At 34.6% G+C, this 27,393-nt stretch overlaps 1 long non-coding RNA gene across 1 annotated transcript; it reads left to right on the top strand.

Annotated features, from left to right (window-relative positions):
* LOC145984126 (uncharacterized) lies at positions 1-24,897 on the top strand. Its single transcript, XR_014441280.1, has 2 exons — positions 1-85; positions 24,573-24,897. It is a non-coding gene; the product is annotated as an uncharacterized LOC145984126 (long non-coding RNA).
* The last annotated feature ends 2,496 nt before the right edge of the window (positions 24,898-27,393 follow it).

Below are 27,393 nucleotides of genomic sequence, written 5' to 3'. Positions count from 1 at the left end.
CAGATCTAGGAGGACAAGCCACCAGTATTGATGTAGTACAGAACATTGTGAAGTACCTACAAGAAGTTACTAAGACAGAAAATTGGTAATATTTCATCAGATGATTTGCTTTATTTATTTTTGAGTATTCTATTTTTGTATATTATTTTCAAGATTTCATTCATAATATGACATGTTGGACAATAACCAGATATGTGTTTGCATATTTGCATATTACTGCATGCACATTAACTTTGTTGTTACTTTCTTTTGTGTATCATTGCTTTGTCAGCTTGATGTTGCAGTGAGTAGTGTAACATTATATACTGTAGAAGCATAAACACCCTTTCTTTAGTTGACATAGTCCATTGTACATTAATAGGGACCTTGGTTTTCTCAATTATTATAGCATCAAAAGTTTCAAGTATCCTAAATAGACTTACATAGTGATGATAAAAGATTGTGTGTGCCATTTTTGGTGCATTTAAATGCAAGGGGAAATGGACTTCATGAAAATAACCAAATCTAGCCATAAAAAAATCACTTCAAAATACACATACATTTTAATGGAAAAAAATATTGGAACAAACATTTTTTACACACAATTTACAGACCATTCCGTGGAGACTAAATACAGAGAAGCACAGAGGACCAGAATTTTATAAAATGTTTGTTTTATCTAAAATTTGAATATGTCATCTAATTTTCAAGTTAAAATAACTCATACCTTAAAATCTGCATGAATGAGATGTTTTAAACCTGTCAAAATTCTCAAGGGCCTCCCCCAATGACATAGTGTTAATGTCATTGCCTTGTAATCAAAGGGTCCAGGATTTGATACGTGGTGGAGGCCCATATTGGTTCAGATCCCACTTTAAACTGTAGATCCAATCCAGATTAAGCTATCTGTCCAAATAGTGTGCTTAAAACAACAGAACAACAAAGCTCTATAAATAAAATGTATGTGTAGAAAGTAGGAAGTAAATTCTCAGCTGGTGTGGCCTATTCATAAACTAAGTCAGGGGGCCTCCCGGATGGCGTGGTGGTAACGTGGTCACCTTGTAATCAAGGAGTCCCAGGTTCGATACCTGGTGGAGAGAGAGTGGTTCGGATCCCACTTTAAACTGTAGGTCCAGTCCCAATTAGCCTATCTGTGCATAAAGTAGACTTAAAACTCACCATATTTTAATATATTTCTTGTTGAAATTCACCAAATGACCCAGGAGAAGAGGAAGTACTTTCCATTTTGCAGGAGTACAGTTTTTAGGCTTCTAGATGAACTGCCAAGATGCACCACTTTCTTTTATTATCTTGTCAAGCAGGACTCCTTGTCTAGAAAGCCATTAATTCTAGGCAAGAACAGGCACATATCAGCTGTTTGGAGAGAATGAATCAAGGGAGTTAATTAAACCGTCCTGTTATTCCAACAATAAGCTATTGCAGTTAAAGTATTGTATCAGATTTTCCAACTAAGCAATCGCTCAGTATTGGACTTGTGAGACTAATATATCTCATCTGCCTTGTTGGTGGCCCAGTGTTGGTGTGATGATCTTGATGTGTTAGAAGGCCCAATGTTACACATAGACACACTAAGCTACAAAAACTAGTACAAAATTGTCATCCTCAGTTAAATGCCTGAACATTTAATGAAAACAGTTATTTCGCAAGGTCTACCAGTCTGGAAAACATGGAAATCTTGAAAAAGTCAAAGAATATACATTTTTGTGAAAACAGTCAGGGAAATTTACCATTTTTGTCTGGAAAATACAATGTTTTCATAGTAGTTCAGTAAAAGTAAGTTTTCCAACAAATTAACAAACAAAAAGGACAAGGAGAAAATTTTACATTTTTTATGGACAAACTATACTTCAATTTCATGTTCTGAGTATTACTGGTAGTCGAAGTAATATATTACTGACTAAATTTTACTGTAATTAAGTATTTTTTTTGCACTGTAATTGTTATGAATTTTTTTAAAAAATAATTCTGTGTTAGTCAATACATTTCAAGTATTAAGTAAAAACTCACCCTTGATATTTACTTGTCTACCTTCCTCTATCTAACAGTCAATTACTGTCACATTATTACATTTACATGTGAAGTTCGTATTCTAAAACTTGTTTAAATGGAATTCTGAATTCTAAGTGAAAGCTAAAATATAATGACCTACTTCCAGACATGTTCATGTACGCTAATTACCTTAATGATTTGATCTGGAAAATTGTGGTTCTTGGGCTGGAAAACTTTGAAAAAGTCAGCAAATTTTGTTTTTATCAAATTGTAGACATCCTGTTTTATGCCCTCCATGCTGCCATGTGAAACAAAATTCCATTCTTGGGCTGCTCTAGTATAGGTGCTGGACTGCCCAATTCCTCCATTTTGAATACACTGATTTTTCCAAAATGTGTTCATAATGGTTTCAATACATGAAAACTTCAATATTTGGTACAAGATGGCTGCCAATCTTCCATAGCCAAAGTTTGACAGAATCACCTGGCCATCTGGTAGTGAATTTGTTAGGTTTCATGTAGTAACTTACCATAAAGTGAATTTACTAATGCATTTTTGACGAAATAAGTATAAGTTCACAGTTATGTAAGTTTATATTAACATTCACATTTATATAAGCATCCAAGATTTTTTTTCTGATAGATAATCCATCTGGAAAACAGTTTACCCAGTAGAATTATTCAGCAAGCTGTGGTAATCAATGTGTGTATATGCATAATGATTATATGCTTTTTGCCTCCCTGGTGGCATACCGGTAACATTATGACCTTGTAATCAAGGGGTCCTGGGTTTGATACCCAGTGGAAGCTCATAGTAGTTCAGATCCCAGTATAAAAACACTAGATTTAACATTCAACAAAAAATAAATTTTGTTGTATTTAAATTATTTTGACTGCTTATGTTTATTGCTGAGAAATAAGAAGCTAATAAATACAGTGCATTCTACAGACAAAGAGATGACATCTTGTTTATATTTAATGATCCATACACTAGTAACAACAGTGCATTTTTTTAAAATTCATTTATAGTTTTCATTGCTTGCTTAGGCTTTGCTTATATTTTTATTGTAATTAATGTAATTGATGAAGTTTTATGAATTTGATATGCTTAAAAGAGTATAGTGAAATTCATATATGCAGTAGAACTCTGATTTTACATTCCCATATTTTACATTTTCATATTTAATATATTCAGGTGCTGACAAAACACCATGTTAAATAATATGTTTGCCTTAATCTTACATTTGATCTAACTCCCGTTTCACATGTTATACATTGCTCTTTTTGTTGCTTATCCTTCCTCATCCTCGAAAAAGAAAGGGCTGATTTTTCTCATTGAGGAGACTGCATACTACATATGACCCTCTCACCCTGTAACGGGCATTGATGCAGTTGACAGGGATTCTCATTTGACCAGTAATGAGAGTTTTATTTATTCACAAATCCACTAAGATGAAAGTGAGCCTCATTGCTTATCCACAATAAACATAAGAATGCACCATCCCTGCCACCAAAGAAAGTCATCCCACAGAACATTTTGGACTTTGCTTCACAACATTTTGCACTTACTGTATTGTTTCCTTTGTGTGAACACTTCTAGGCCTACCTGTCAGCTTTTGTTTCAGTGCATGCCCTGTAGCTTCAAAGTTCTTCACCCGCATCTGGTTGCATTGGCCGATGGAATAGGATTTTGCCTCTCAAGATTAAAATAACATTGATGATTATAATAACATTGATAATCTCCACTCACAGAAACAACATTTTCATAGAATGTCCTCGCAGCAGTCCATCTCTGTAAATGGTGTAAATTGGTGATTCAAATTACAATCAATGAGCATTGCCAACACCATTACAGAAACTCTCTCAACAAAACAAACAAAAAAAAAAGCACTTTTCATGGCACACCCTGTTAAATGTAGATGGGAGGAAGGAGGTTTATGAGAGACAACTAATAAAATAATCAAAGATTTGTGTGCTTAGAATACTACTAAATAGTCATCCCAAAGGAGCAAATCGCCCACTGCCTTGTTCAAGCTTCAAGAACCAGTCAAATCAAGAAAGTGTGCACAGACACAATAAACCCCTCAACATCCAGGAAAAGCTATTAACAAACTTTCCCCACTGGCTTCTCTGCTCCCAACCAGTGTTTGCAGGGAGTGGCAAACAGCCAGCAGGTGATTATGTTTAACCCTCTAAATCATGGAAATCAATAAATAATATGAATATGTCTTTGTAAGATGATGATAATAGAATTATGTTCCCTATGCTTAGTGCATATTCATTCTTTTCTTTCAATGTTAACTACTTTCCTTTCTTACAAAAACACTCTTATTTGTGGGTGATGATCTCAAACATAAAAGCCCATAAGGCCTCAAAGCTTAAATTAGTATCGTCAATAGGTAAAAAAAATAATCTTTGGGTTAATTAGTGTTAGTTAAAATAGAAACCAATTTAAGAAAAAAACTTCACAGACAAAACAAATACACCCACACACACACATAATGAGAGAGAAATCTAATGTTTGTAAACTGCATAGAACAATCAAGGTCTCTAGTCATTAACAACTTTTAGTTTAATTCTGATTAATGTCAGTAATACATGTACGCCATGTAAAGCATTCAGTAGTATTTTTTGTCCTTATATTTTATTTGTTACATTAAAAAATGTTCTCTTATTTATGTAAATAAAAGGCATTTGTTTTGCATATAGTGTTTTTAAGAATTTGAATTTATTTTTGCATGAAAGATGTTTACTTAGTTTTACAGACCCTATCCTTGTGGTCCTCATTAAGTTTTAATACATGTGCATGGAGATGAAACTGGTTAATTGGTACGCAATTTTTATAAATTAGTAACATTGGTATATCAGTGCATCTGTAAAATTCATGATAATTTTACTGATATATTATATGTAGGAATATTCTGTACTTTGCAATTCTCCCATTTTATTAGTAGCCTAGGAGCTAGAAGAGTTCTATTGGAATTTTGAGAGCCAGAAATTTTGTTTGTTTATATGATTTCTACTACATGTAGGCATTAAAAAAAATGGTCACATCTGACTTGTGGTCATTTTCTAGAAATTTCTGCCATTTTGAATTTTTTATGTTTTAAAATTTTAATTCATTGTGGGGTAATAAGAGGGAGTAGTATGTCATTTTATAGGTTTTCAAGCACGCCGAGCTTAAAAAAAGCACATATCATGCGCTAGAAATAAGAATAAATGTAATATGGCCTTTAAATTTTGAAGGAGGGCACTTCAAGACTGAAAAGAAATGTAATGTTTCCCTGTGCTTTATTTTTCATTTGAATCAAACATTTAAACATAAATGGTTTCTTTTGCATTTTAAAAATATACAGCAATTAATGTTTCAAACTCTGCTAGGACATACCATAACTCGTAGGCACTTCTGGCATGTATAGGTGGACCAAAAGCAGTAGGTCTTAAATGATATCTCATAATAGGATTGTAAGTACTGTCTTATCTACATAATCATAATTAAAGGACCCAGTGTTGGGCTGTTTTCCAGTACATTCATCTATATATGGCATTGAAAGTAGGCACACTTTGTGTGGAAGAGCATGTTTGAAAATGGGGGACAACATTTTGAAAAGTTAACATGTTTTGCTTGGTTGTAATGTTGGAACTGCACTTGTTCACTAGTTTATCTAGATGAGGCAAGTATCTTTGCAATGAATTGTTCTGCACATTGAACCATTGTCCAATTTCAATTATGCATCCTTGTCCCTTAACTGGCTTATTGTAGTGTTGCTCTAATGTTTGACCTAAGGCAATACTGCAGAATATTTTATTGGAATGAATGTTGAAATGACGAGTCTTGAAGTCTTCATGTATGACAGGGTGTTCCAGTTTGAGTTTCAAGCAATCATTGTAATATGAAGTACACCAACGTGCATAATTCTATCAAATGCAAAGAAAAGTGGTAAGCACTTTTTATAATGCATACACGGAAGTCCGATTATTTTCTGTCTAATCAAGGGAGGTCTCAAAGAAAAACTTTGCAGCGATCATAGATTCAATATCTTTGAAATTTTAAGTTAGTGCTTTTGCTTCATAAATTCATTACAAAGATCATTTGAAAATTCAAACCTTCAACATATTTCCTTATCTTACAATCTTTGTATTGATACAGGATCACACTTTGAGTCTTCTTAGAGGCTTTGAACTTCTTGTTTTGACATATTGCACCTGAGGCAAAATACTTGGCACATTACTAACGGTAGAAGTTATTTCAAAAACTACATCTAGAGAAATTTCTGTGCTCTTCCACTCTCACAAATTTGAAAAAGTTGTGTTTCTCCCTTCTATTTTATCTGATTACATACCACACATATGGTTGATATGGATTTTGATTCACTTGGCCTTGGAGTGAAGACCTGTCTGTTTTCTTTGAAGTCATTTGCAGAGGATACTGATCTAAAGATTTAGTTACTCGGTTTGATATAAGGTTGCGTGATAGAAAAGTCATCTATGTCTATAATTACACCATCATTTAGCACACCACTTGATTTTTTGAGTTTCTGTAATCCAAAGTCAGTCCTATATAACTTTTCTCATCCTTTCGATTTATGTTATCAAACAAACATAAGCTTCATGAAAGTCTTTTCTCTTTTACTTTGATGAAAATTGCACTAATCAACTATTTTAATTATTAATTCTTCACAAGGCAGGAATTTCTGAAAAATGACCATGGGTCAGATCATGTGACCATTTTTTTTCTAAACCACTAACCATAGTAGAGGAAGTCTGAACAATCAAAACTTCTGGCTCTCAATATTCCAAGAGAACCTTCCCAGCTGCTACATTATAATGTTTGTGTGATTATAAAGGCAGAATTTTTGTACCATGTTTTTGCAATATAAATGTATGCGATGGTTACACTATTATTGGTTTCTGGTATTGCTAATTTATCTATTGGTACTTTGTGCACATAAATTAAATATTCATCTTGGTACATCCCTACATGTTTTAAAACTTAACTTATTAATGTGGTGCTTGGTGCAGTAAAATGAGCAATGAACGTTTTTTTTATATTACATTTCACACAATACTTCCAGCACATTTTTTCCCCATTGAGCATTCATTGTTCACCTGTTGGACTGTCAAAATAGCATAGTCTGATTATAATGCTTTTTCTCCCCTTAGTGTATTCATTAATACACGAAGCATGCAGTGTACTTGCAGCTTAATGTTTCTATTTCTTTTGCTACTCTTTGCATTTGCATTTTTTTTTGTGTGTGCTATGTGCATTATCTGTGTGTTGTGTAATTCATTATGGAAATAATAATTGAGAATACAAAATCTCTGGATCAGAATTGAGGTATAAGAAAAGTAATACAGTATCATTCGTTGCACAGTTACTTGGGAAAGTAACCAAGTTGCAGTTACTTTATGCTGAATAATTACTTCTGTGTTAAAAAGAATCCCACATAAATTACAATATTACATAACAGTGTAGGGATGGTTAATGAAAGTAGAAGTTAATTAAAAATGAACATACTTCAGAAATTACAATTAAAAATCATGTACACAAATTCTCACAAAACAATTATTTTATAGAAATGTTAGTGGTATTATTTTTAGTATTCTTCTTGAACAAAACTAAAAATATTTACATTGTTGTTGAGCTAAAACAACTCATACATTAAAATAATGGATTATTTTTCATCAAAGGAAATAATTTGTAATAGGAATGTAACAATTTATTTTTCACTTCAGATATTCTCTTCACTTATTTTGCACAGTAACAGGAGTTAACTCAAGACAAGTATCACCAGTAGGGCCCATTCCATATAAAGTGGTGTAGAATTATAGAAAAATTGTTGCTCTACTATATTTAAAAATTCTGGTTTTTAAATTTTGTTGTTGTTTGCACATTGATACATTATGTGGAAGAAAGTCATTGGACACCACATGTCAGCAGATACCATCAGTTTTCTTGCAATCAATAGGAGGTTGGTCCACCTTTGGCAGCGATAACAGCAGCCACTTGTGGTAAACTGGCCACAAGGTCATGTAGTACACCAAGTGGGATATTCTGCCATTCCTCCTGCAGTACAGTCACCAACCCTGGAAGTGTAGAAGGGCAAGGTGATTGTGACCTCAATCAGTGCTCCAGTTCGTCCCTTAGATGTTCGATAGGGTTGAGGTCAGGGCTGTGAGGAGGCCAATCCAGTTAGGTGACATTATTTTCTGCATACCACTCCATGGTAGCCCTGGAAACATGACAAGTCACATTATCGTCCTGGAACACACATTCTTCGTTTCCATAGAAACGCCACAATGTGGGGAGCATGGAGTTGTTGAGAATATCTTGGAAAGACGCAGACGTCATGTGGTACACCGGTACCAGTGGATCCATGCCATGTGAGTTGAAACAACCCCAGAACATGATGTCGCCACCACCATATTTCACTGTGGGTACTACACACTCGGGTAACAGATGTTCTCCGTCTAACCCACACTCTCCCATCTGATCGAAACAGTGTGAAGCAGATTCATCGCTCCATAGGACCTTCCGCCATTGCTCCACCGTCCAGTTTCTCTGCTCTTTTCACCATCGTAGTCTCTGCCCTTTTATTGTTTTTTGTTATCAGGGGTTTGTGAGCAGCAGCTCAACCATGATAACTGAGCACATGGGCCTCCTTGTGAAGTGTCTTGGTCGAAACAGTCAAATTGGTCGCACTTTGAAACTCTTCTGCAATCGAATGCATCGGACGGATCCTTTTTTTTTTTTCCAAATCTCCCTCTTCAGCACCCCTTTGTCCCGGTCGTCCAATTTCATGGGTCTTCCACTTTGTGGTGCATTGCTGCAGTGTCCCTTTTCCTTCCACTTCTTGATGACAAAGACTACAGTTGATTTAGGGACCTGTTGGGCATCAGCTATGCTACATACTCATGCCTCCTATGGAGCAGCCTACTATGATCCATCTTTCAAACATGCTGAGCTCTTTCCTGTCCATCATTTTATCAGCGAATGATCTGAGAAGCCTCCTGCTGCCGTATATATACCCGTCTGTACTCTCTCTTCCAAGAGGAGTTCCTTTCAGAGTTGAAACCGGGGTGTCCAATGACTTTCTTCCACATAGTGTATGTTAGTAGTTCAAAATAAGCCTACTTTGATTTTAATTTTTTTTATGTATTAGTGGCAAAGGTGTGGCAAAACATACTTTTCAGTGTAGTACAAGCACAAACCAATAACAGTGCTCTAAAACTGATCTGAATTTCATGAGATTTGATTTATTTTCCAATACATTTAACTTCGATACAATTTTCTCTCTGGAGGAGAGGTTGTAAGAGTTCTGCGATTTGACTGTTGAGAGAGAGATGAAAGAGTAAAAACTAAGCCTAGATCACAGGTATGAGACTTTAACACTTTGATCTATGCAGGGCCTCACATTTGCCAATTTTTCATGACTAAAAATTTTGGCGTCCAATATCTCCAAGACACCAGATAAAATTGTGCAGGTTATTACTACTATATTATAAATATAATAAGTGTCCTGAGTTTTAAGAAAAAAGTAAAAAGTAAGAAGCAGTAAAAGTTATTACCTGAGCTTTTGAAAGTGTTAGATTTAAACTAAATATTACTTCAAACAGGTTTTCCTGTGGAAAATCTGGAATATTAATTCAGGGTGGCTACTCACTGGGAATTCCTGGAATTATCCATGAATTATTGGCTCCGGGAATTGTTCATAATTTCTGCTTGAATTTTCCTCCGCAGACGTGAAAAACTTTTATTAATCCAAATCCCATTGAATTTTTGCATATTTATAAATACCCTGAGGCAAGTTTTTTTATTTTTATCGAGGAAGGAAAATAAATCTTCTTGGAAAATAAAACAGAATTCTCTCAATCTGTTTACTTTGCTGGTGTTCTTTGCAGAACAATGTATCTGACAAACTGAAGATTATTGCAAGATAAGATATCTTGAAGTTGGTTAGGTAAATTTGAGTTTGAAATTGTCGTACATTTAACAATTTTTCATAGATTAGTATATCCCGTAACATTTGTGACTTGTGTTTGTAGATGTATTTCGAGTCTGAGTATGTGAAATGGAAAATGTAAACTCCACACCTTAAGTGTTAACAAAATGAACTATTTTAAATATGTAATGTTAAATTGAATTAGATTTTTTTTAAAAAAATATATTGTTAATATAATACGTTATTAATGTAATACGTAAGATTTAAATATGGAGAAAACATCTGCTTGTACTCTTGAATTTTTGGAAAGTTCACCTAGAAAGCTGGGAATTCCCACCCTGTAATTGCAGAGAATTAATATTCCAAAAGAATAATGAAAGAATACCTCTAAAAGTAGTATGCAGAAACTAGAACAGAACTTACTTTCCATGAGAGGGTTTTCCAACTTTCAAAAATGAGAATTTTTCACAACTACTACCCTCTAACTTTCCAAGATTTTCTTAGATTGAGGTGGGAATAAGTTATACATAGCAAAATATAACAATGACTGTGCATTTCAGTGTAGTAATGGTTTAAAATCCTTCCCTCCCCAGGATATGCATAGCTCTAGTTTGTAATCATTGCTTGTATTGATGATAATTTTGGCATTATCATTATTATTGTGGTCACTACTAATCAATCAATTTTGTACCAAGGGCCTGAATTGTCCTACAAGAATTTTTGGTGATGCCTGTGATGGGAACCCTGTTATTATGCAAAATCAACTCTAATATATTATTGATATCAGAAATAAGCTATCCATGAGCTTAAAACTAATTTTTGAACTGTAGACAATAACCAAAGAAAAAATGAATGTTACCCCTTTTGACCTGAATAAGGTACTGTGATGACATTAATTCACAAAATGTGAATGTTCTCATCACTAGTTTGCAATTGTAATTTGAAAATGAGCATATAGTTAACTTGATGTTGAACTTTCATACTTTTCAGTTCAGACAGTGAATACCCCCACCTCTTTTCCATTTATAGGTTTTGTATCATAGTGTTTTTCCTTTCAAAAATGAAAATCATGTTTTTATGACTCTCCCCCCTTGGAATTTTAGCTGATTCACGTGCAAATTTTAACAGGATATTAAAGGATCATTTCATATCCATCATATGGACCCAAACTTGTACTGAACCTGACCTGACTCTGAGCAGGTTGCAGACTGAAAAAGGTGTTAATAATTTCTCTCAATGCAGGTTTAGACACAAGTATCATTGTTGGCAATAATTCAATTAAATTAAAATAATTTTTTATTAGAGTGCAATATTTGAATTAACATAGAGTTATCGATGAATAGTGTGTGCATTCACAGAGTAGAATGAATGATTTTCTGTAATATTCCCAGTGGCAAACACTCCATGTAACCACAAGTGAGTAGTCAGCTGGTGTTGACAATTTTTGTAAACATAGTGTGTGTGGGAAATAATGTAAAGTACCATAAGTTCAGTGAAAGTAGCAAATCCTTATTGCCATTAATTAACTTTAAGAAACCTCCTCTCTATTTATATATGGAAGATGTTGCTAACACGAATCCTTAAATTTCTTGATAACAATTCATCATCAAGTAAATGAATGGTTCTAGTTAAATACATCAACAAGCTGGTGGCAGTTACACCTCTATGAGAAACACAAGAACAAATGAAATTTGGAAATGTGTAGAATTCTACATTTATGAGAATTGAGTACTCGACAACTAACATTAGTTACTGTTTTTTATTAAATCATATACAGAAATATTACCAATATGTAGCATATTAAAGCATGAAACAATTTTTGCTTATTGAAATTATAAATGAGATACAAAAATTACCATGCAACAATTTGCATTGGTTGTTTAAGAAAATGTAATGCATTGCAAAATTTACATTTACAAGTATTTTTATTGTATTGAGCCATTTTGGCTCAGTCGGTAATGCGTCTGACTACCATGCTAAAGGTCCCGGGTTCGATCCCCAGTCTGTTTAAATCCGGGAACTTTTCTAATGTTGGAAGCTGCCCTGGCACCCACCCAGCATCGAATGACATGGGTACCTGGGGGGTAAAGGTGGTCAGGGGCATGAGGCTGATCACATCACCCCCACTCATGACCGGATCAAGAAAGTTTGGGGTGTTACCCCCACACCCCCTATATGCCTTCATGGCGTGGTGCTAAGCACAGGGGAGCACTTTTTTTTTACTTTTTTACATTTCAACAAACCATTCATACTTTTCTTACTTTCCTTGTGCAGTCAACCAAGAGTGTAACAACTTTTTTTATTTGAAATTATTTATAAATTTCATATAATTTGATGCATTTATTGCTCTGAACAAGATTTCTCTGAACATGTTTAACATATTGGTGACAATGTGTGGGCTAACATGTATCTACTGTTGCCTTTTACTTCACCTGGTATTATCAGATCATAAAAATCTTATACATCATCACTTGAAAACCTATAGGACAAGTCAAATGATGTTAATGTTGACCAAACAACAAAAAAAAGTTTCTTACAAAAGTTGTTTGAAATAAGAGACCTATCAAAACTGTACTTCACAAGTTCCCTTTCCAGCAGGGCACAACACACATTCAAAATACTACCATTTGACTTATCTTATTTTCGTAAGGTAGTGTTGACAGTTTTATTATCTGTTTTGAAACTTTTTAGTCTTTTATGAAATTACAGACTCACCCCGTATATGTACATAACACACTTGAATATTAGGGGTGGGTGGGTGCCTGTGAGTAATTTTGTACATTAACTAAATCAAGTCCTATTATCTCTTGAATTGGTCAGTCAGCAACAAGTTATTTAGAATAAAACTTACTATTTCCATTTACTTCATTGTTACAATTGACATAATACTTCAATTTTATCACATATTGATAGTAAAGTATTGTATTTCTATTGTTAGAATTTAACATTATTTATTTGGAAGTAATAGTTAGTTTATATCTACCAGCTTTTATAAAAAAAAAATCTGCAAATATTTTTTTTTCAGTTTTCTGCCTATCTTACCATATTGTCCATTGAGTCTACAACTCAAGATTTTTACCACTTGTATAGTAGTAACAACCTACCAAAATATACAACTTTATCTGATGTCTCGACATAGATAGTGGTGCCTAATGTTGTGAAAAAATGGAAAATTTACATTTATGAACCTGTATAAGTCAAAAATATTTAAATCTCCTACCCATAATTAAGTCGGTAGCTTTTACACATTCATGTCTCCCGAATAGCCAAATCACAGTACTCTTACTCTCCCTTCCTGGGAAAACATACTTCAAGGTTCAATATTTTTGAAACAAAGTCAATTTTTTAAATTACAAAATGAAGGATTAATTCAAATCAAATTTGTAGTATTGAAATTTTAGCCTTTACTATACACAAAAGAATGTTTCTTGCCCTGGATCCTTATTAGTAACAATGGTTGAGATAATAAAATTTCCACAAAATAGTAAAAATTTATATGCATGATAAGACAAACATTTGTGTGAGTGAGTGAGTGATATATCAAAGTAGAATTTTTTTGATGTACCAATATATCAAGGTAGCAGTACACAAAATGAGAATTTTTAGAAATAGTGGAGCTTCAGTGTTGGACAATTTTGCATGAAACAGGACTGACCATATATAGTGCATGTATCTGTGTTATGTAAAAATCTGCCTCTATCTTGGACAAAATAAATTCACTTTTGACCTTAACAATTTCCATCAATTACATCTTGGTCTTCCTACAGGTTTCTTAACACCACATTTTCGACAGGATCCTGTAAATTTTTCTGTCCTCTTTCATTCATTCTCATGGCTTTCCACCAAAATCTTATTGATTTAATTAATTATTGTAATAATATGAGTGGATGGATATAGGGAATGCAGTTCAGCAGTGGTGTAGCATGTTTTGCACCTTCTTCACAGGAGTCTGTTAATAATTCCAGAGATGAACACCTCCCTAGTCAACCAACCCCCTATCCCCAACAGACAAGAAAAATTTGTTAATTAGCGTATATTAACTTTTGTAAGTATTTATAATAGTTGACAAATTGTCCATCACCATGTTCATTTTCTTTTTATGCAACATGTGGTTTGGGAATTGAAGGAAAGGTGATAATGAAATAGAGGAGAATGTCCGCTCAATCACCGTGTAATTCCCTCATCCATGAGATGTAACAGAGAAGAGAATGAAAATAGCAAAGGTCAGTTTATGCAGCTGGTTGTACTCAGTGACACTGCCACAGAAGGGCAAAGTTACTTGACACCCTCTAGTGGATTAGTCTGCTTTCTTCACTAGCAAGAGTAAATAGATGAAGAAGTGCTTTCTTTATCACAAGCACACATTTTTGTAGCCTCCTTGATGGCATAGTGCTAATGTCATTCTTGTAATCAAGGGGCCCTGGGTTTGATACCCATTGGAGGTACATAGTAGTTCAGATCCCACTTTAATGGTTCAGTTCCAATTAGCCTTTTTTGCATAAAGTGGACTTAAGAACAAACTTTAAGAAACAAACATATTTTTGTTGGTATTAAATGCACCATATTAAATGCACCCCAGAATATATTACTGGTACTCTCTAATTTTTTCTTCCACCATTAGTTGTTGTACCTGAAATAAATATGTGTGTGTGTGACAAACTAACCCCCAGAAAATAGTATGTTCCCTCCATATTCTTATTTACCTTTTGCTTGCTATGCTGCTAATCATGGCAAGTTCTTTCCAACACAATTAATTTCTTTTTGATATACATCTAAGGTACTCACTTATCCTAGTTCCTGCCCTTTTTATGAAACAATAGAACTTTATTTCATTAAGTAGACTGTGCAAACACTCACAAGTAACAAAACAGTTCAACAAAAAAGTCTGTAAGGACAAGTGTCATTTCAAAATTGTACATACCTGGCCTAATTTCATGCAATTTCACAAAATCTAGAAAGCAAATGCACAGATATAGAATATACTGAAGACAGTGCTGTTTCCCGTATCGTGAAGAATGCAACTTGTCCTTAATTGACCCTCTGGCAAGTGAATTTGGATATGGTGTACAAGAGAGTTGATTTGGATTGTTACTTCTCGACAGTAAACACCAACAATGGTTATTTTTATTCAATACAAGCCATAAACAGTGGAAGGCTCAATCATTCTTGTCTTAGAGATAGTTTGTCTTTTACCAGAATGAAAAACCACAAAACATTATCATTACATGTACTCATATTTATATTGTTTTACTTAATATCTAGTCACAAGATAACAATTCAATAATATTGAATCAATGACACTGCTAGAGGGACAGAGCTGACTACCCCCCCCCCCCCCCCCCATAGCAGTGAATCCTATATTCCCACTGCAAAAGTGTGTGTAGACGAACTTTGGCAGTTTGACTTTTAGTTGATGGAAACAAATGCTTAATTCAAATTTACATCCCAAGTAAAACTGGAAATTGTGAAAGTCAATCTGGCTCCATTATTCTTAGGGGGCAAGAGGTACTGATGGTGGTGAGCAATGCATGCCAGTTTTTAACGATCCTCTACTCAAAATGAACCTATCCAGTATTGGTACCTAACAGTGGCTTGCCCAAACTCATGGTTATTACATGGTGGTTGATAAAGGTGCATGTTGATTTCTCGACTCACTATCTCACCAGCAAAAGTTTCAGTTTTGATCCTGGTAAAGGAATGCCCATTCATTAATTTCATTTAATCATCACTCATCCTCATCTTCACAATTATCGTAAAGAATCAGAAAGGCAATGGGAAATAAAATAAATTAAAAATGCAAATTGTAATTCTTGCAGGAAATGCATTGGACAAGCCAGGCATACCATCAAAAACAGGAGCTCGGAACCTTATTCTGATATTGAGAATAATGAAGTATTTAATGGCTCAAATCAAACACCATTTTACCTAACAATATACTAAAACTCAATTAGAGAGACACAAAAGAAGACACAAGAATCATCCAAACACAGTAAAACCTTATTGCAATTGAATCTGGAAATCTTTGTCTCCTGATATTCCACCATTACAAATACAAAGACCTACAGAAATGAATCCTACTTACATCTGTTACCATAGCTGGTAACTTTGAATGTGACTACTTTGATACCACATTCCAGTACTCTAAAACTTCTACTTCCATTATTTTTTTTATTATTTAAGTGTATTACAATCTGCAACTCTAATTCTGACATAAGGTTTCTTTATTAGCCTGTTGCCATGCATGAATTCAATCAAAGGAGTGAACATCCTATATTTTGCAATAAAATTACATATAATTGGATGTTGAAACACTAATCTTCTAAATTAGTTATTTAATGAATGATGTCAAGGGGGCCTGGTTTCGATACCCGGTGGAGGCACATAGTGGTTCGGATCCCACTTTAAACTGTAGATCCAGTCCCAATTAGCCGTACTGTGCATAAAGTGGACTAAAAACACCAACTCATTCAATCAATCAATTATGTTTTGTGGCTTTCTCTGTGTTCAGTTATTTGTTCTACTTTGGCTATAATGTAGCTGGATGATGAAGTGATGAAAACCATGAGAATGAATACAGAGAAATGCCCTGGATTTGAAACCAGGACGTGTAGCTTCACACTGCAATGTGTGATGTTTTCAAAAGAGATCATATGTGTATCTGAATTAATTAATGCAAGAGCGAGGCCTCGAAGTGGATGGTCACAAAATTTACAGTGATGTATTTAGAGTTAATTCGTGAAATACATCCAGTGGCAAAAGCAATTCAAACAGTGTATTGTGTGCTGGTTAGTCTTCCATATCTTCTTAAGGAACACAACCTGTCCCACAAATAGAACAGGATAACATTCCAAAACTCAGGACCAGTTTCTTCAAATACAGAATGATCTAACCTTACTATGCACTGAAAGTTCTCCAAGTTTGGCCACCTTTCAATTTGCACTGTCAGTACATTACAGGTGCATTTCTTGAAGAGGTTGGGATGTGTCAGTGAGAACATGAGGAAAATTTGCATCATGCTGGGTTCCCTATATTGTCACCATTGTGCAACTATCGGATATGGCTAGGTATTGTTGCTACAGGCTTCATGCAAGTATTGACGACATTCTCATGCATTTTTGCCATGGCCCATTGGGATTTTGGTCCAAAATCGCTGTCTTACCTTGGCAAACATGTTTTAGGGCAGTGAACAAAATGGTGTTCATTTCAATCTCATACATACACAACACCACTCATTGCACCAACCACTTTGGTACTCCACACATCGATATGGGCCCCAGCTGACAATGCTCACCATCTGATAGCACATGTACGGTGATAAACCTCTTCCTGACAGAGTTGCCACTTTTAAATTTACAACCCACGTATAGCTAAAAGCAAGTTAAAATGTTGGCAAATAAGTGAAAATCAAAATAATAATGTGTGTATCTTTACCTGGAATTTCTTGAATTCTGGGTCTTAAGTGCTAATTATTGACAATGAAAACATGAGTTCTCTGCATTTTCTACTAAGGTGAAAAAAATACACACACAATTAAAGTTTCTTAAATAAATTTCTACTGGACTAAACTGTATTGATATATCATTATGACCAGACTATGAGAAGATATTGCACACAACAGGATACTTATGATTGGTCCATTGGTGTTTCTGCTATCAAAACCTACTAAACTGAAAACTTGTCTTTCAAAACTATCATCAGCAGCTTAATTGTCACTGAGGAGGATATGTTGCTTATGAAGGTGAGTCATACATAAATAGTACTAAGACCAGTGTTCAAATCTACACAGTAGACACAAGGTTTTTGAAGAAACTATTTCTTTAGTACAATATATAATGTAAAAAGGAAAGAGAGCTAGTGAGTGTTTCCCATTTCTTGCATGTGAGTAGTATATACAATGGATATTCAGAAAGAATAAGTTCTGGTACATATTAACATATTAAAATAAAATAATGTGTCACACAGTTATATATTATTCACCTCTACTGTTAAGGTAGTCATTAGACTTGCGCAAGGTTGTGAAAATAGCAATCTGATTCTTTGCCATGAGTTCAAAATTCCCATTTGTACTGTGCATGTTGCTGTTGTTTCATTGTACTGTTACACAGTACCGAACATGCAAATTGTAAAGTTTCATACTGCTCCATAAAGAAGAAAACACATTCTGGTGCTGTCACTGACTTTTCCATTTCTTTGGGGATTATTTTCATCTGCAGTAACTGGAAAGAAGTAAACAAATGACTGTCCACTTTAATTCATTAGTTAAGTGTGGTATTTTTCTTCTTGGTATGGCTGTACAGTCAAGTCCATGAAATGTCCGTAAATCATAGAGAGATCCGAAATTGTGAAATGTTGGTCCATAGAAACTTCTATGAGCAACTTCTTCTTCTCGGAGCAAACATGCATACTACCACCTACTGCCACACTGTAATGGTGTCTGCAACTTTCCCATGTGTCGATGCAAAAAAACTGCTTATGCTCAATGAAACAACAACATTCATAGCATGAACAGAAACTTATACTTGTGACAAAAATCAGGTGGCCGATTTATATAAATTCTCTCTCCAGAGATGATGAATGCCTTAACATTGTTGGTGACTATACAATGAGCTTAGGGTTTAAGAATTCTGACCATAATAAATTTTGGATGAATGTATGTATTTATTTTTTAACAACCTATCAGAACTTACATCATGAATAGCCTTCTTAAAACTTCTTTGAGCAGCTAAATGTGGTTTTAATCCATTTTATCTCTTATAGTTTTGGCAATATACACCCCGGATCTCAGGAGTGACTTTCTAAAATAATTTGAAAACTGAAAACTCTTGTATAAAAATGTAATGGGATGTTAGAAATGTATTGAAGGGTCCTGTAGGAATAGTTTCCTTGATACCCTGTGGTTGTCTCACCACAGATCAGCAGTAGGACTGCTTCCGCCTTCCCCTTTACTATATTTTATAATGTTCTCTTACTTTTCTATACAATACATATATTTACATAATAAAATCAACACACAGAGAACTGTCTGAGAATTTTATAATATCCAGGTTACATGTTAGTAAAGGATACGTAATTCAATAATCTGATAACTATGTTTATAGGGTAGTGATTAATCATCACTTTGTAATGAAAAGTTTCCATGTTCAATTCATGGTGGTAGGACAGTCAGTTTGGAGCAAAATGTGAATTGTAGGTCTTGTCTCAATCAATCATGATAAAGCAATACTGTGGCAATTTACAGTCAGTGGCTCAACACAAAAACTGCCTTGTTCATTGCCAATACATAGGTTCTGACTGGCAAGGAAATATTGTTACAATTATGCATTTTCTGGAATTGCACTTATTTTTGTCATATTTTGTTCACAAGTTTTAAAATAACAATATGTTTAGAACAATCAGAGTTTACACATAAACTTCTTCAATATAAATGGTGATTCGGTAAACAAATGGAAGCTGAGTTTTTAAAGTTACTGCAGTAAATGACAGTTTTCTTCAGTTTACATACAATTTTCAAATTCATGTATTTATCCTACTTTTACATCGCTTTTCTGTCACTTTGTCTAATTGCAATGATGATAACACATGGTTAATTTAGTATTTCTCTTTTCTTGCCACTTTTGGCTAATTATGAGGATGAAGATGAATGACGATGAGCAGTATTTGAAATGGGGTTGCAAGAGGACACTACCACCGGCTCCCACGGCAGAGTGATTAGCACATCACTCTAGGATGCCAGGGGTCCCATGTTCGAATCCTGGCCTGGGCATGGATGTTTGTGAATGTCAATTCATCAATTTTATCATATCATCACTCATCCCCAGCTTTGCAAATTAGCCAAAAGTGGCACAAAAAAGTGAAGTAAAATAAAGGAAATTAAATCAGTCAAAGAGGACACTACCCAACCTCTCTCATTTCCATCATGTTAACTAGTGTTGACCACAAGACAAAATGAGATTTTAGTATGTCCTATCTCTCTTGTGAAAATGCCATCTTGTCCCATGTCTTGCCTTCAAAATATTTGCTTGTCCCATCTTGTTTTATGAAACGAGTCAGGAAATACCTCATCTTGTTAACCATAGAAGCATCCCCCTCCCCTGTAGATGTCCCCAAAGGCTCAAGCAAACATCCTACCCCCCACCTAACAATTTTCACTGCAATGATAGGACATTCACAAGGGAACAGTCAAACCTGGAACATGTGGTTGTGAGTAGGTTAGTACTGAGAAGAGCCAGATATGAGCTGTAAAAATATACACTAGACCAAGATGGGCTTGTAATAATCGAGATGAGAACAAGAACAGACCTTATGAGTTAGACCTGTGGAAAATCGAGGAGAAATTGAGACTTAGTGCCTGAGATTCTTGACCTCATTTGAGACTTTGGTTCGATATTGAAAAATAAAAAAACATTTAAACTGAATTTACTTTACTAGGCAACAGTTAATTCGTGGTAATTCTGAATTTGCAGTTTGGTTTTCAAGGAATACGCATGCGGCAGACCTTTAATTTATCTTGCATGTGTGTAGCAGCAGGGATAATTAATAGAAGAATGATCATTACAAAGCATAGCTTTCTCTTCTACTTTTTGGCCTTCCCGATGGTGCAGTGGTAGCATCGTCACCTTGTAATCAAGGGGTCCTGGGTTCGATACCCGGTGAAGGTATATAGTGGTTTGGACCCCACTTTAAACTGTAGGTCTAGCCCCGATTAGCCTTTCTGTGCATAAAGTGGACTTAAAACAACAAATCAATCAATCAATCTTCCACTATTGCTCCTCCTTCCATCATTTTAATCTGTACATATTGTTAAACTGCCTCTCACATTGTCTGTCCCTAGGCTACACAGTAAACTGAATGCTCTAAGAAGAGAAGGCAAACTATCTATGAGTACATGATGTATTAACATGGCGGGGCATGTTTTGAGCACAACGCTAGCCTCACAACTTTGGATATCTCATTTTTGCCTTAAATTTATAGCAGAGAAATGCGAGAACTTGCAGGAATAATTTCTGTATGGTGTAGTTTTTAAAATTGTTGTAAGTAAAATTTAGTGGAAATGTCCATTGAACAGGAAACAGTTGCAATAGAACAGGAAACTATGTTCTACTTGAATTCATCCCTAATATTCAGGAGGTAGGGTAATCAATAAATATTCTCATGTGTCCTAGAACAAGAGGATTTCCAAAACATTCAAATATCAAACATTGAAATAAAATGCATATTAGTAATAAAAGAGGTCGGCACCTGCACCTGGAAAACCTCATGTTGGTTAGAAATCAAAACAGTACATTGGAAGAGTAATGGCTTTGATGACGTAGATTTGAGCTGTTAATTTTTGTTCTTCCATGCTGTAATGATTGTATTGAAATTCAATGGGGTCATTACAATTTGAGACTCTCTGATGGCATAACGGTAATGTTGCCTTGTAATCAAGGGGTCCAGAGTTTGATACTCAGAGGAGGCACATTGCACAGACATTGAGCCTTCACTTTAATCTGTAGGTCTAGTCCTGATTAGCCTATCTGTGCATGAAGTTGACTTAAGACAAAAATTCAAACAAAATTCATTACAATGCAGAAGTTTATGTGACCTTACAAGATGGAGTTTGACAAAAAAAAAAAAGCAGTGATTGAACTGCAAAACACCAGACAACCTAAGTGCAGTTTGATTCCTATAAGAAGATGGGACAGAAATGCAAATTCAAATTCACCTCATAGAAATTTCCTTGTACAGTCATGAACACTTTTTGAGTTGTAACAATTCCACTGACTCCCAATTGGGTTTTTAGAACCCAGAAGTATCTATGACTGAAGAAATGTTTAAGCAATGGGATGAGGAAAGCTAAGCCTTACCCACATATAAAGAAAAGATATTTGACAAATGTTCATATTTACATCTTCAAGATGTTGGTGATAATGCTCAAAGTTTGGGTTTGACATAGATGGTATGCTGTGATTCCATATTTAAAGTAACACTTCATAATGAAAACTGTAAGTCTTGTAAGTTACTAGTACCTATAGATGGTAGTGTGACTATTTAAATACATAAAACTTTTATAAATTCTCATTACATTTTTTTGTTGCATAATTTATCATTATTAATGTTAACATTAGACTTTTTTCCATTCTTCATATGTGTGTCCTGTAACTTTTGAGAATAATGTTTCATATAATATAGGGAAATTGATTACATTAGTACAGTCACTTCAGGGTTGTAATGATCCATTTGAAAGCCAATGTGGCTGCTACAACCCAGAAGCAGCCTGCCTGATGGCACAGTGGTAACGTCGTCACCTTGTAATTGAGGGGTCCCACGTTTGATACCTGGGGGAGGCACATAGTGGTTTTGATCCCACTTTAATGTACAGGTTCAGTTCTGATTAGCCTATTTGGGTATAAAGTGGACTAAAAAACAAAAACAGATATGTCTATGACTGTACAAACATATCCCCATCAATCCTTATAATTTCTTTGTTTTGATGTAGTCATGATGTAATTTGTTTCGTCAGCATAGAATCATTTTCACTTTCAGTGAGATTACACTAATTCAGTAGGTCTTTGAATTCATAGCTACTGTCTCCTTGCAATGCTAAAAGGTGACCTGTATGGGCCATGCTCATCCGGCTTTTGTGTGTGTGTATATATATATATATATATATATATATATATATATATATATATATATATATATATATATATATATATATATATATATATATATATATAAATGACTACTGGGTACAATCATATAGTATTCTGAGAATTTTTGTGTTCTCCCAAAGTTCTCCTTTCTAAAATTTATCTGTGATAACTGGATTCCAATAATTGATATTCTACCAATCTGATATTAGAAAAGCACAGCACATATTCTGAGAAAAACACTGCATGTAAGCAGATGATTGCAATGAGTTGAGTTTTCTCTAAGAATGTGCAACTCCATATTGAGAAATCAATACTGCAAAAGCAGGGTACAACCAGCATGCATGCCATTTCAGGATATTTTTGCAAATTTGAGATTGGTAAAATTTTTGTTTGTTAGGCAGATTTACAATTATGCTTGTATCAGCTGATACCAATGAAGTACCAATTAATCTCCGTTATCTCTATTTTTACGTGATAAGCAGATTTACAATTGTATTCATTCATTTTTTCATTTTATATGATGATGGAAACATTTCAGTAGCTACATTGTCTTTGATTTATCTCAATGATTCCATTTTAAAGGCCTCCCCGATGGCATAGTGATAATGTTGTTGTTTGTAATCAAGGGGTCCTGGGTTCAATGTCCGGTGGAAGCACAAATGATTCGCATCCTACTTTAAATTGTAGGTCCAGTCCCGATTAGCCTTTCTGTCCATAAAGTGGACTTAAAACAACAAATCAATTATTCAATCAACTCCATTTTAAAGACTTCCCACATGTGATTTTATCATTTATTATGGAGACTATGTTATATTCTGTGTGTCTTGCTCATGTCTCATAATGGTTGCTAAATTGATTTATGTTTGTAAAAAATGCAACAAAACTTTTCATTATAAATTCTTGAATTTTTGAGTTGAATATGTATAGGTGACAATTTTGTATCTAGCATAAAAGTGTGTTGAATTTTTTTACTTCTTGAATGTTTCCCACATAATACAGTACTAAACTGATAAGCATGTTCATTTGGATATCAAACCTGACTGATGTTGGTGCTTTTCATGCTAATCTAAATTTCATGAATTGTATCTCACATGTAGAAAGATTATTTAGTATGTGTCTTTGTCTTTTGTGAATGATTTAAAAATGCAAAAAGTGTTTAACTTGTATAAGAAGGCATATTAGGCTTTCATTTGTGTTGTGTCTCTAATGCTTTTATTACACATGATTTTAACATGTAGATTTTCAGCGAAAAATGCAGGCTCGACCAGGACTCGAACCAGGGTCTCTGGCAATCCGTGCCATTGCTCTATCACTGAGCTACCGAGCCGGCCTGGCTTCCCCTGCATTTTCGTTGGCACTGTTTTACCTGTGTGAAATCGTTTCGCTGAAAATCTACATAGTACATCTCCTGTGTGTGCCTAATTTAATGGATTGACATCTCTACGCTGGGAGGAACCAGGCAACGTCGACGTCTATAGTGTTTCAAAGGCAACAGATCCCATTGCAGTAGCACTTGCAGAGACGATTTCACACAGGTAAAACAGTGCCAGCGAAAATGCAGGGGAAGCCAGGCCAGCTCAGTAGCTCAGTGGTAGAGCAATGGCACAGATTGCCAGAGACCCAGATTCGAGTCCTGGTCGAGCCTGCATTTTTTGCTGAAAATCTACATAGTACATCTCCTGTGTGTGCCTAATTTAATGGATGATTTTAACATGTCTTGAGAAACTGTGATGATATGATTACGTAATATTGTCCTATCATCATAACAGATGCTTGAGTACAAAATAAGGAAAAAGAGGGAATGTGACACCGAAAACTTAAGCTCGCAACAGTTGTCACATTACTCTTTTATCATGTCATAACTTCCTTATCTTGAGCAAGTACATTACAATGATTCTGCGTAATATCATCTAAAATTGCAGTACTTTTGCAATTACTTTTTTAAATCATGGTTAAGGATGCATTTTATTTATTTTCGATATTCATTTAATTTTTTTTCTTTTCAGATTCATTAGAAGTCTGTGTGGAGCTTCGAATCTCATCTAGTGCTAAGTTATTGCATGATGATAAAAAATGTAGTCATTTTAATATGCTTGTTTATAAAAGCAAATCAGTATTTTCAATGCCCTGAAAACAAGCTTTAAGTACTAATGTGATATTTGAATATATTTAAGCCTTCATACCTATCCTAGTCATTGTCAAGTATTATAACTCTTCTATAGATAACAATGCAAATTCCTTTTTAACAGTTTGGAATTTTCACAAATTTTTAGCAGTCTAAAAAATGTTATTGTACAGCACAAGAAAATAATAAAATCAATGCATTTTTAATACATAGTTTCATTGCATTACAAGGAACATTTTTGACACAATGATAAAATACTTTAGTAGGTGTTACTCTGCATTTTTTTGAGTGAACTGATGTAAATGTGAAATATTTAATTTCTGCAGTAATTTCTGAAAATACGATTTTAAAAAAGCATATATTTGATGCTATGAAAATAGTGAAAATGATTTACAAAAAAAAAAAATGTTATGAATTTTTCATAAGATCGTTTCGCTTCTTTGATCAGGTCTCAAAATCATTTCCTTCACATCCTGATAATGTAGTAGATGTAGGGTTACCAGATCGCTGTAAGGGAAATGTAGGACATGCTGTCCCAAAATGTAGGGCATTAAGTCAAAATGTAGGACACAAAACATTCTCAATAAATAATACATACTTCTATAGAACACTTTAGAAAGTAGTTGAAAAGTGACACTTTTCAGTTTTAAAAAAATGAATTCTTAATGAATTTTTTAAATTCAAAATTTCAATACTTGCAATCATACTAATCAATGCACCTCTCACTACATGATTTAAGCGGTACTTCTCAGAGGAGACAATCTTTATCAAAATTTCAGGTTTAGCCAAATTATGTTTATGTTAGAGTAGACAGTCAAGCTCTTTGAAATTATAGGGACTAGTACCAAACAAACATTTTACAGACTTCATGAAAAAATAATTTCTCTCGTGAGTCTGTTGTGCTGATGGTAATGAAAGTACCCTCTCAACATTTGAATTATGACCTGTAATGGCAAACATATATTCAGCAGTTACTGTAATTGAAAATGGTTCGAGAAGTTTCATCTTGAGTAGTGCCCAGGGTGTCTACCAAAATAACACATCCAGAATTCTTGACTTTTTCTGGACCTTTCTATACCTTTTTTTCATTTTTCTTAATGTCTATTTATTCAACCCCTACTTAGGTAAAGTTGAAAATTAGTAATTAAGAAAATAAATATTTATTGAATAAAAAACCCTACCAAAGAGTCAGTTAAGATGAAAACTGATGCTGAATTTAAGAAGAGAATTAGATCTGCTTTCTCGTATTAATGCATCCATAGTTTGTTCATTAAGTGCTTCCGTTTTCCTGTTTGTTTAATAGCAGGACAAACTTTTTTTCTTTTTGGGCAATGACTCCATGACTGGATCAAAATAAATTTCACTATTGAGTTTGGAAGCATAGTCCATAGACTTAACTTGCATGATTTCTTTCTGTTACCTATTTTCCTAATTAATATTATGTGATGCTCAAAATGTAGGACATTTATGATATTTTTCAAATTCCTCCCAGACGCTGGACATAAGGCTAAAATGTAGGACATGTCCGGGAAAAACCAGACGTCTGGTAACCCTAAGTAGAGGCAATATTTTCCATTCAACACTTGGAACGAACGTCCACCGTATTATTTACTTCTAACATATTTCATGATTTCTCTGTAGTTATCACCAGCAAGTACATAGTATTGTCAGCAATTAAAGTATCCCAGAACCACTCTCGCTCTGTACTCCTCCATCAGAAATCAGCAGAGCTGGGTTGACAACAAGGCCACCTACAATATAGATAAGAACCCTATGACTACAAGTGCTGGTGGTTCATTCATGATACAGAAATATATTAATCTAATATTCTCATGTTGATAAAAGTGGATCAAAATAGCCCACTCAAACCATGTCAAAACGAGTAAAAATGACTGGGATGTTTCCCAATAACTACACATTTCCAGAAAGCCTTAAGCTTAGAACACTTTTCTCTTGACAAACTTTTATTCTCTTGTACAATATCTAAGAAACTAAAAGTTAAAATTTGCAAAACAGTAAATTTGCCTGTATAGAAAACTTGGTCACTACATTGAAAGAGGAACATAAATTAAAGAGTACATTTGAAAATAAAATCTTTAGAAAAATATTTGGACCTAAAAGGCATGAGGAGACAGGTGAGTGGATTGATTGATTGATTGATTGAGTTAGTGTTTTTAAGTCCACTTTATGAACAGTAAGGCTAATTGGGACTGGACCTACAGTTTAAAGTGGGATCCGAATCACTATATGCCTCCATCGGGTATTGAACCTGGGACCCCTTGATTACAAGGCAGCGATGCTACCACTGCACCAGCGGGGAGGCCCTGACAGGTGAGTGGAGAAGGTTACATAATTTAGAACTGCATAATAAGCATTCATGTCCAGATATTATTAGAATAATTAAATCAAGGAGACTCAGATTGGCAGACCATGTGGCATGAGTGGGAGAGGAAAGAGTAGTTTACAGGATTCTTGTTGGAAAACCTGATGGTAAGAGACCTGTAGGAAGGCCAAGACGAAGATGGAAGATAACGTAGAGATAGATCTAAAGGAATTCGGTATAGATGGAAAAATATTGGATTTATCTTGTCCAGGATAGGGACAGATGGAAGGCTTGTGTTCAGGGATGTAGCTAGGTTGATCAGCTTGAGGGGGCCCAAATGTCAGAAATTTCTCTATCAAACCATGAAGAAAATTATCAA

Source organism: Lepisma saccharinum, chromosome 2 (genome assembly GCF_977018435.1).
Source record: "Lepisma saccharinum chromosome 2, izLepSacc3.1, whole genome shotgun sequence".
Taxonomy (NCBI): Eukaryota; Metazoa; Arthropoda; class Insecta; order Zygentoma; family Lepismatidae; genus Lepisma; species Lepisma saccharinum.
Note: the sequence above shows the minus strand (reverse complement) of the source record. Positions and strands in the feature narration are given on the sequence as shown.